The sequence below is a fragment of the Molossus molossus genome, unplaced genomic scaffold (assembly GCF_014108415.1).
Source record: "Molossus molossus isolate mMolMol1 unplaced genomic scaffold, mMolMol1.p scaffold_m16_p_18, whole genome shotgun sequence".
In the NCBI taxonomy this organism is placed as follows: Eukaryota; Metazoa; Chordata; class Mammalia; order Chiroptera; family Molossidae; genus Molossus; species Molossus molossus.
In genome coordinates, this window is record NW_023425353.1 from 14,116,668 (window position 1) to 14,128,320 (window position 11,653).

The window sequence follows — 11,653 nt, forward strand, 5'->3', positions numbered from 1 at the left end:
TAAAATAATAAGATAGAAGCATAGGAAGGGTTACTGTACAGAATACTGACTTATTACGAGGCTACAAAAGTTAAGAGAACAATCAGCCGGTGTGGCTCAGTGGTTGAGCATCAATCCATGCACCAAGAGGCCACCAAAGTTTGGTTCCCAATCAGGGCCCATGCCCAGGTTGTGGACCAAATCCACCCCCCACCCCGGGGGGGGGGGGGGCATGGGAAGCATGCAGGAGGCGGCCAATCAATGTTATCTCTTATTGTTGTTTCTATCTCCCTCTCTAAAATCAATAAAGAAAAAACTTAAAAATAAAAGTAAAGAGGGCATGATATTTGTACAAGGATCAATACAAAGTCTAGAAACAGATGCAGGCATATAGGAACACTTAATTTAGGCTAATCACATCATAGATTCTGGGGAAAGGAAGACATTTATGTAGAAACCTACTGAAACCACAGCCCTGTCTCCCACCACATGCTAACGTCAGTTCCAGATGGATTGGGGCTCAAAGTATGAGGTGTACAACAATAAAACTTTCAGAAGATAATATCTTCATGATCTGTCAGTAGAGAAAGACTTCTTAACTAGGACACAAATAGCATTACCATGAAAGATTGATAAAATGGACTACATTCAAACTAAGAAATTTTGTTTATCAAAAGACACCATTAATAGAGAAAAAAGATAAGGCACAGAGTGGGAGAAGGTATTTGTCACATATAACCAGAAGATAATTTTTTTTAAGGAAAAAAAGAAAACTTGCAAATGAATAAGAAAAAGTCAATAGCCCAGTAGAAAGCGTGAAAGGATTTAAGCAGGCACTTCATAAAAAATAGGTATCGAAATGACCGATAGTTCTTAGTCATCAGGGAAATGCAATTTCAAACACAATGAAATACCACTGTCTGCACACCACAATCGTCAACATTTAAACACCTGACAATATCAAGTGTCTGCAAGAATGTGGAACAACAGAAACACAGAAAAGAAGACATACTGTGCGATTATGTTCACGTCAAGTTCAGACAGGCAGGACTAAATTACAGCATTTAGAGATACATTCATTTCAGGGTAAAATTATATGGGAAATGGAGGAAACCATCACCACAAAATCAGCCCAATGGTCTGCCTTTGTTTGGGAGGCAGGCCGGGGCTGTGATTGGGAGGGGACTGTGGGTGGAGGGAAGGGGTTAGCAATGTTCTAGTCCTCACCATGGATGGTGGGGAAATGTATTTGTTTTGTATTAATTCTGTAAACCATATATACATATATCTTCTGTACTTTTCTGTATGTATTACATTTCACCATAAAAAGGACTAAAAATAAATCAGATAAGTGAAACATTTTTAATTAAGGACAAAAAAAAAGGGAAGGAAGAGATTGACTTTAATGCACAGTCTAATAGCTGGCTGAATATTCAATTATTCCATAATAAGCATAAACAAAGAAGAATAATCACTGCACATAATCTTTGCAAACACTCTGCTACTACATCAGAAAGACAATGCTCCTCCTCTGGGCCAGCCTCCCTGACTTTAAAAAGCCACCCTGGCCTGCCAGAGACCACCACAGAGAGGGTGCTTTATCATTAATGATTCTTAATGACACCACTTATGAAGAGCTTATTATGGGAAAGTAATATCAAGCACTTTACAAGCTTTATTCCAATTAAACCCCACAACAACCCTCGATTGATTAGTGTCCTGATTTTCAGAAGCTGAAGCTGAGGTTTAGGCCACGATGGGGCTCTAAGGTTGTTCAGGGTTCAAGTCCAGGCAGTCTGACCCTGGAGCCTCCGTTTGCCTTTGTACTAAACTGATGGGCCTGTCTGGAAATGTCCTCCCAGCTAACTGAAGACAAGAGTTGTACAATCAAGCCGGGATGCCAGGCACAGCTTACTCTTGAGAAGAGCCAAGTGTTTAGTGATCCCCACGTGGAGGGTTTGTAAAGATCACTTGATCCACCCACTAAAACCACCCACTGAGGAGACAGCCCCTCCTTCAGTGAACAGCAGTGACTCGTGGTGAATCAACCTTGGGCCACGTGCCTTAGGTGTGACAGTTTGGGCATCAGTGAGGCCTCTCGGGCTCCATGCAAGACCTTTCCATCAGGGCTTCCTCTGGAGATAGGGGTTTTCACCAAGAGTCTGCAATTAGCTCTCGGATTTCAAAACATTTAGAAAATTGTTGGAAGATCGGAGCCGAAAATAGGATGGGCTTTGGCAGACAATCTGATTTGGAACTGCCAGTCCCAAGGCTGTGGTTCTGGGCATGTGACCCAGCTCGGCCGGGGAGAGTTCTTCCCCACCATTTGGTGTGTGGCTAGAGAGAGAGAAACTCTTGAAGGTGTGATGCCGACCCGAGGCTCATCCCTGGGAGAAGTCTGAGGCAGGAGACCAGAGCGAAGGGAGACGAAGGTACAGAGAGGGGGTAAATTCCTGTGTCTGTCCGTCATTCACGGTTAAATGGTCACTAAGTCACTTTTCTCCTGAGGCTCATTTGAAATGGGGCTTCCTTACCTGCCACCAAGGGCCCTGGCCACAGCATGGGTACAGACCGCTTGCCTCCTAGAAGACAGTTTTAGCCTTGAGGTTCTAGAACTCAGTCACCAGCTATCTGTGAAAGTCTGCGTTGAGCCCGACACTGCCTGAGAGATAGTAGGTGACATTTATGGTCACCCTAGAGGGGCAGAGGGTGGGTCAGACTGGGGCGGAATCCAGGACAGTCGAGCAGGTACGAGTTCTGTGCGAGGCAGCAGTACAGGGTCAGCGGCTCCTGTGACCCAATTGACTTTTCTGCCCTTTGCCACCATAAAGGGTGACTGTGTCAGTTGTGCCTCAGCCCCTCCTCCTGGCCCACACACAGCCACAGGCCCCCTAACCACCACCCCAGGTCTAGGATTAGCAGCCAACTTTAATGCGCGTTTAAGAGATTTCAGAGTGTGCGAGCCAGTGTATGAGGTGGAGATCACGGAGTAATGCAAAGAACCCAGCTGAGGGCTCCCTCTCCGCTAGCAGGTATCTTTAGGTCAGAAAGGGCCATAGAAACCTCCAGATCATCTTCGTTCCCCTGAGACAGGCTTGGACTGTGACTAAGTCGTGCGCAGTTTTCCTCTGCTCCGGCTCCGGCTCTCCTTCCGTGCGGCCCACAGAACCTTTGGAACTGTTGGCGTCCCAAGCTCCGCACCGGTGCTGTGGTCTCGCTTTGAAGAAGTAAAACTGATATTGCTTAAATTAAAAGTGAGAAGCCAGAGTCATCGCTCCAGGAAAGGGAAGCTGTCCCCCGACAGGCCCGTCTGGGCACCGTGGGGCTCGGGGCTGCTCTCGGAACTCACCCCCTTTCTGACCCCGTCTCTCTGGCACCGGTGCAGACTTCAACGTCATCCCTGTGAACCAGCCCTTATCTCAGACACCCGATCCAGGTTTGGCTTTGTCATTCTCCTCTCAAGGATCAGTTATCTATTGAGGCTGTGTTTTTCTTCTAAGGTGGAAGATCTTGTGTGTGGTTATTGTAATTCCTTTAATCCTTTAAAAGAATGAGACTCAATGGTGCAAATTTAAAAGAAAAGCATTTTCAGTAAAACCTAAGACCTCCCTTTGTTGGAGGTAAGCTTTCATGACGCTGCAACTAAAACTATAACTTCTTTATATAGAATATCATCAGTCAGCTCTTGAGTATGTATCTTACTCAACCTACTATACCTTCAAACTCACCAAAGGTCGTACAGAAGAATGAACATAGAATAGGAAAAGTGTCAAGAGGACGACCCTTTTCGATGGGAAGCCAGGTCATGCCCCTCCCCCATACTTTGAGAGCCCGCCAGGGCCCAATGGCATGGAGGCTGCAGAGAAGGACTGGGCTAGAATTGAGACTCAGCTCCCACGAGTTCTCCCCGGCCCCCTCCAGCCTCCTGCCTCCTTGCTGTTGGCAGGTCACCTCACATGGCTTCCACCTTGGCCCCTGGCACCTCTTGTCCCCTCAAGCTGGAATTCTCTCCTTTCCTCCTCCATTCAGTATTTGACTCCCATGTCTCGGCTCAAAAAGGCAATCTAATTCCGTGCCCATTTCTTTCGACAGCTTAAACTTGCCTTTTCTTCTTCACAGGGCTCACCGTCATCCGCCACCATAGTGCAGGTTGGTTTGTTTGTCTCTATCTTCCACGAGCAACTAAGTGTCCAAGGACAGGGCCATCGTCTCCAGCACTTAGAACAGTTCCTAGCATATTATGGGTGCTCAGACCCTTGCTGAGCGACAGCAGTTGACATCTCTTTAGAGTCTAGACGTTTCTGTGGGCCAGGTACTATGCTAAGTGCCTGGCTTGTCTCACATTTAGTCCTCATAGCAATTCTGTGAGGGAGATTCTATGATTTTTCCATTTTGTAGACGAGGGATCCAAGACACAGACAGGCAAAGTAACGTGATCCAGGTTACAGCCAGCAAGTCACAAATCCAACTTGAACCTGGAGCCCAAGCTCCGAAGTACAAAATTAACTCTTCGGATACTCATAGAGCCCACCCATCCCTGCAACCAGCTGCACCCTGTGCGCCCCCAGAGCCTGGGCCCCAGGAACAGCATGTCAGCCACACATCATTGGAGATGCTCCAGTAGCCGCATTAACCACAGATTAAAGTAATGTCGATAAGATGTTTTAACCCAATATATCCAAACATTGCTTCAATATCTTTATAATATAAAAATTCATCAAATAAAAATATTATATAGATAGTCAAATGTATCGAGATCGTCTACATTCTTTCAGTAGAGCGAGTCTCTGGAACGCGGCAGGTCTTGACGCTGCCCGCACACCGCAGTTTGGCTGGTCACGTTTCTCAGGCCGCGTTAGCTGTACGGAGCTAGCAGCTACCATGCTGGACAGGGCCACTGTGAGGGGAGGTTAATCTCTGGAATGAAGCCGATCTGGTTCTGATTCTGCACCTGTTGTGTGAGCTTTCCTCAGCTGTGACCTGGGCACGTGGGAGCTGCGTCGTGGGGCGGAAGTGAGGACCATGAGGTTTCCGAATGTAAGACGGCACCCCCTTAGCACAGGATGGCTGATGGGTGCTCTGGACAGACGGCTTGTCCTTCCCACCAGGAAGAAGAATCTGCCGAGCACAGCCGCAGGGCCTCTCTGTTCACCCCAGTTAAGCCTGTTGAGCCAGTACCTCGGTTTCCCTGTCTGCCATGAGAGGGAGGCGGTCTCCAGTGGGAGGGAGGACCCTCGCTCGAGTCCTTGTCTCCTGGACCGTCGGCTGAGCGTTGGAGAATAGGTGAGCCTTTAGCCCTCTTGTAGGGCACATGTAAAATGGCTCTGCACGTCCTCAGGGGCTCCTTCCCGGAAAAAATTACCCCCACGTCCCAAAGTGAAAGAGCATATAATTCCACCTATTGTTTTACAAAGGAACAGGGGTCCAGAGAGCAGCTATAACTCACCCAGGCTCACACAGTGCCAATATACTTGCCGTCTGTCTCTGAGCACACGTGGAGACAATCCGCAGAGACTCCGCTGTTTGGACCACCAATGCCCCTGTAAGTGAGATGCTCATCTCTGTCTTTTCACAATCTGCATTGTATTCTAAGCACCGGGATCTCAGGACAAGCAGGTGCTGTGAATTACTCCTATTCCCAATAGCCTGTAACTGTTTGCCACTTTGCATCCCTTGATCAATGGTCCCAAGTAGAATTTGAATGTAATTCAGATTAGCCTATTTGTGAGTAGCTGAAGTAAACCATGACTTATTTGACCATCAATTTCATGCTCAAAATATAATATTAAAGACTTCATCTGTGTGAGTTTTTTTGTTTGTTTGTTTTTTAATGAAAGGCCCTGCTCTGGGTAATAGACTTTATTATCCATTAGCCTAAGGGTGTTTTTTTTAATTGTAATATGAACTCATATACAAAGCAAAATGAAAACAACAGAGCTATACCAAATATATAACTTTCAGTACCTTTTAAATGGCAGAAAGGAATAATTACAACCACCCCATTAGGCTAAATCCTGACAAATTCTCAACGTGACGGTCCTTGAGTGTGTGTCTATAATCCCTTAGCAACCGCACCTTTTATTCAACTGTAGAGTTGCACACACTCCAAACACAAGGGCCATTAATTAAACAACACACTCAGCAAACTCTCAGAGCCATTAATTATGGAAGGTGGCCTGCCCCACGCTCAGCTCCCAAGCCCGGCTTCCATGGGCGCTCACTGGCGCAGGGACGAGCCGGGGGAAGGTCGCCCTCGGACGCACGGTCAGGAGCGGCGGCCAGACAGGGTCACCGCTGAGCTCGCCTGCCCGCCAGCCTTTCCTTGGCCCTCTGGAGGGCTGGAAGGAGGGGGAGTGTTCCACATTGTACGACTTTCTCAAAATTAGTTTCTCTCCTGAAAGACGCAAGTAAATATAGAATAATCCTTTTTCATTTCGACTGAGTCTCGGAGAGAAGTAATGTCAGCTGCAGATTTGGAGACAAATAGGCCCTGTCTTTCTAAGCTCCGCGGAAGGAGAGCCTGTTGGGGGTCTCGGCAGGGACACAGGGCAGGGTCCTGGGAGGGAGCAGGGCAGACAGGAGCTTCCCGGCTGGGAGTGGCCCATAGGCACATGCCCAGGGAGCCGTCCCCCACCGGCCTTGCTCGGTTCTGCCTGCTCACTCCCACCACCCGGCCCAAAGCCTCTGCAGTTTCTTTTGCCAGGACACCATGGGGTAAAGAAGGTGACGAGCCCTGTGGGGCTGCGGTAAGTCACCCACAGCTACAAGCATGGTGACCATCTTGCACATTTGACGTATTCCTTCAAAGAGAGCACAGTGCCGAGTGTGGCCCCCCTGCACGGGACGGGGCGGCCCCCATTACACTGCAGAACAGAGGTCTGTCTCCCCTCTGGGGGTGGCTGGCTCCATGTGCCCAGAGCTGCCTCTCTGCCCTCCAGGACATGCATGTGGGGGATGGGAAATGGGCCCTGTTTAACAGGAAGTCTGAACACTTTCCCATCACAGGAAGTTGCTAGGCATCAGCATGTGTGACATGGCACAGAGGAAGAGTTGTGGGTCAGAAACCTTGCTGGAAACTTGCCCTGCGCTGTGGGGTCCAGCCTCACAGCGCTGGGGTTCTGGCCACTGCACTTGGGGTCACCCTTCCTGTCTGTAGGCAGAAGGACAGTCAAGTTGCCATGGAGATGCTAATGAGAGTGGCTCTCTGCTCCTTGCCGTCTCCCCCCACCTTCGCCTTTACCCACTGTCTGCGAGAGCTTGCCAGCGGCGGCTTGTGTGGTCCGATTTCTGACTCCAGTTTATTAAGAAAAAGCTGAGAAGCGAGGTCAGGGGTGCCTGCCCTTAGAAAATCGCTCACCTTGTTTTGGTGTGGGCAGAATTCCTTTCCAGGCTGTCTGCCTCTCGCCGGCCAGGGACTGAGTTCCTTTCAGAAAAGGGGTTTGTCACAGAGGAGTTTCGTGTTGTGCTGGGGAATGCGGTTCTTGGTTCGAACACCCCTTCCATGCCAGCCCTGGCACAGAGGCAAAGCTGGTCATGTTCTCCTTCTCGTGGGCGGGGATCACTGCCTGGGAAGGACAATACCTGGCCCCTTCGTGCGGCTCTGCCAAGAAGACAGATTACCCCACCAGAGGCTGCATGTTTGCAGCTGAATCCTGCTGCGCCCTCTCCAAACTGCTCTGTGGCACCGGGAGCCTTCCTGGGGACCCACTTTGGAACTGGATCAGGAAGGAGCCGGGCTTGGAGCTCCTCACCATCACACCAGTGGTTCCCCTCCGGAGGCCCAGCCCATGCTCCAGGCTGCTTAGCTCAAAACCTCTGGAGTTGGGATGGAGGCAGGGCCATTTTTAAACCTCCCCAGATGATTCCAAATACCAGCCAAGTTGCAAAACACAACCTTAAGGAAACAGAAGAAAAACTTGTTGCGTTTCTGTGGTCTCGCGTCTGCCGTTGACACGCTGTCAAGTTAGCCTGACTGCGGCCAGCTCCCAGGAGACAGCTCCAGCAGACACGCGTTGGTCTACCTCCTTGGCTCTCAAGCGGAAGAGGCCCCCTTTCTTCGGGCCTGTGGGGTGTAAGCGCAATGGAGAAGAGGCAGCGTCTCCTCCATGGACACAACTTGTAAAGTGGTTGGCCTTGAATGTGTGCAGAAGGCGGCTGGCTCTGTTGAAAGCAGGGGACGCTGCCCCATTTTTTTTTGGTGGAGAAAGATCTTCTGAAGCCTAATGGCACCTGCATGTCCCAGGAGACGTCAGGGTGGTTCCGTTCGCCCCCAGTTGGGAGCCCTTCGGTACCTCTGCTTTCACCCTGTACCTACCAAATCATGACAACCACATGCAAATCGACTTCAGAGACTTCCCTGAAGGTTTCAGGGAGCGAGGACCCCAGTGCGTACCATAGAGCAAACCATGCCTCAAACTCATGCAAACTTTCCTCGTTAGACATTTGAATGTGCTTCCAAATGCAAAGCCCCTCCCTCCTGAACTCTCTGAACTGTTCCGTCATCCCTGCCCCGCAAAGCAAACCCCGACACTGAGCTTCACATACGCTGCTCCTTCTCCAGCCTGGCCTTGCAGGGGGAGGGGACGGTCGGCCCATCCGCCTCTCTGTTTATCAGGAACTGAGAAATAGTGGAGAAGCACGTTTAGCTCCACGTTCATCACCCGTCAACCTTCAGGTGTCCTGAGCGGTCTCCCAAAGCCCAGCCTTCCCGCCTGCTCACCTGGTGCCTGCTGCACTGCCCCACCCGTGCCCTGTTTCCCAAAGGGGTCGGAAGCACCTTGAGGATGTCACCGTTCACCTCTTTGCACCCTCCTCTGAGCCTCATGTGTCAATAAACACTTTCATTGATCTGCCCAGGTGGCACTGAAAACACTGCTAAAGGTGGCATCAAGGGAAACGAGAGACAGGGAGAGGGCGCTGGCGTGTGAAATCCGATCAGAGGATGGGAAGAGGGGTACGTTGCCCAGAGGCACCCTCTCCGACAATGAGGCCGAACCTCCCCAGTGAAGCTAAGTACTGCCACGCGCCTGCGGTGACGCTCACGGGCCTCTGTGGCCTGCTGGTTCCCGAGCGGCCATGCAACAGAGAATAAATCACGAAGATGACAACGAGGCTCACATCGGTGAGCACTGTCAAGGGCTTCCCCGTGTTAACCCGGTTCTCTCCACACCCCGACTGTAGGTTCCACATTGCCGAGGGACACAGCCCACGTGGGACCCGGCTGGACTTCAGACCAAGTCTGCCAGAGCCCGACATGGTCCCTGGCTGTACTCCGGCAGGGAAAGCAAACTGCTTCCCACGGGCTTGCAGGCCGGTTGGAGAAAAGAAACTGCTGAAGACACAGCCTTAAGAAGCTAGGTCAACAGTTTGGAGTCAAAGCTGTATGAGGGATGGGCTGACAGAAAGCCTGCTCCGGTGCGGCGGGCCATCCGAGGAGATTCAGAAATTACGGGGCTGATGTCGGGGAGGGCGGGCAGGTGCGGGAAATGACACGGGGCCACGACGTTCAAAAGACCAAAAATAACACCGAAGGAAACCTCTCCTAGGACATAAATCTGCCCTAGACAGGCGGGGCGGAGGGAAGGAAAGGGCACATCCATTTTCAGGCCCGCACAGGTGCCTCTGATTCAAAGTCAATACTTGTTCAAGGACAAGGGCAGTGATGAATGATGGGGAGGTGACCTGTGTGTCCAGACCAGATGGGTGGTGTCAGGCACAATAGGGGATGATCCCAACGTCATAAAGGAATGAGACAGGCCCCCTTCTCCAGGGGGTGCGAGTTGACTGGTGGATACAACCCACTCTCCACCCCTCACTTACAGACACCAGTGGATCTAGCTGGAAGCAGATGCTAAGCTCAGATGCGAAGGCTGAAGCAGAAGGTCCCAGGTGTAGTTCCAAAGGGAGGCCCTGCGGCCCTTGCTCACTGGCTTTGTTATGGGCCTCCAGAGAAAGGTAGTGCCAGACTCAGTGCGAAATCTGCACGCAGGGGCCGAAATGTGTGCCGTCACGGGGTGGGGGGTGAGTGGGCCCTGTTGGGGTACCTTGAACTCACACTGGAGCTGGCAGGCGGCTGGATCTTTGCACCTCCGCCTCCCAGGCGTGTTGCACTCAAAGCCACAAAAAAGCAAACAGTAAGTGAAAAGCAGTTTACATGCTCCCTGAAATCCCTTGCAGACACTGAAGAGAAGTCCACGTGCTTCCCGACAGCAGTCCTCGGAATCTCCTCCTCCGCCCACCGTGCCGTGACCCAGGCTTCTCCCGGTGCCCCCCCTTCAGTCTTCCCCAACTGTCCGAAACCTGGCCCGTGAACTCCTCAGCGCTTCCCCACCTGTTGAATTTTCTCTGTGCTGTGCCCGCTGCCCTTTCCGATGCCCTCCAGGCCGGGAGCAGCTGGCCCTGCTCCTGAGCTCACCCGCGTTTCTGACACTTCTCAGTGAGGCCTAGAAGCTGGGCTCCAGGCTCTCCCTCGGGTGCGGGGAGGGTGTCGGAGCTGTGAGATGGATTTCTGGGCTCTGGGACTTTTCTTTCCAAGTACGGTTGACTCCCTCCCGACTTCTTCTATTTTATGAGAAGAAATGATTTGTTTTAGGGCAGGCCCCGCCCCTTAAGCTTTCTCGGCCTCCAAGGAAAGCTGGTTCAACCTGCTGCACACCCGTTCGATAACTCCCCAAATTCAGGAGCTGAGGACTCATGCTCCTGTGAGGGGCTTGTTAGGAACCTCTCTCCTGACACGTTGAGTCAAAATGTGGGGCAAAGAGTCGAGAAGTGGGTTTTAACAAGCTCACCAGGTAATTCTGATAATGCCTGTGTTTGAGAACCTATTCTTACCTAAGGGATCAAGGTCTACAATGGCTTCGATTGTTTGTAAGCCTGGTGTCCATAAAATAGACTCGAAGGAGACGGTGTCGCTGACTTCTGGGCCTGGACTGTGGGCACCAGCTGTGGCGAGGGCATGGCGGGAACAGGCACCAGCAGGGCGGAACCACCTGTTCCACAGAACCTTCCCGCAATGATAAGGCTTCTTGCACAATGTCAACAGCAGTCTAACAGATTAGCAGTGAGCAAACTGACATTTTATTTATTGCCATGTTGGTTCTAACCTAAATGTCTGTTTTTCTGTTTCAGGCATGAAAAGTAACTCGGACAGATCCCCACACATACGGAAATGGGCCCCGTTCTCCAGAATTCTGCGACACTGGGGAAGCAGCCAGGCAACCACGATCCCACCCTGCAGTCCTCGGCCTTTGCGTGGCATTTCAGGACACTGTGAGCCACCAGGGCCCTGCTTCCGTCGCGACGGCTGACAGGCTAAGTTCAGAACCACAGCTTCGGCAGCCTGTACCAGCCTCCCGGTCTGTGAGCAGAGCCCTTTCTGATCTGTCCCTGGGCCTGGATGGAAATAAAATGGCAGTTTCAATAGTTATCTCGTGTGTTGGCTAACTTATAAATTGGTATTTTGGCCCTGTCGTTGTGGCTCAGTGTATTGAACATCGTCCCATGGACTGAGAGGTCCCGGTTCGATTCCCGGTCAGGGCACATGCCCGGGTTTCGGGCTCTGTCCCCAGTAGGGGGTGTGCAGGAGGCAGCTGATGGATGTTTCTCACATCGATGTTTCTGTCTCTCCCTCCCTCCCTCCCTCTCTAAAATATCGATAAAAACGTATTTGTTTTAA

The 11,653-nt window shown here is 51.0% G+C and overlaps 1 protein-coding gene across 1 annotated transcript in view; it reads left to right on the plus strand.

Annotated features, from left to right (window-relative positions):
* Nucleotides 1-11,327, plus strand: part of FHIT (fragile histidine triad diadenosine triphosphatase) — an 841,628-nt gene extending 830,301 nt beyond the window's left edge. The window contains exon 7 of the mRNA XM_036267258.1: nucleotides 11,107-11,327. The gene's annotated coding sequence lies outside the window, so the exon portion shown is untranslated. The remainder of the gene's footprint in view (nucleotides 1-11,106) is intronic.
* The last annotated feature ends 326 nt before the right edge of the window (nucleotides 11,328-11,653 follow it).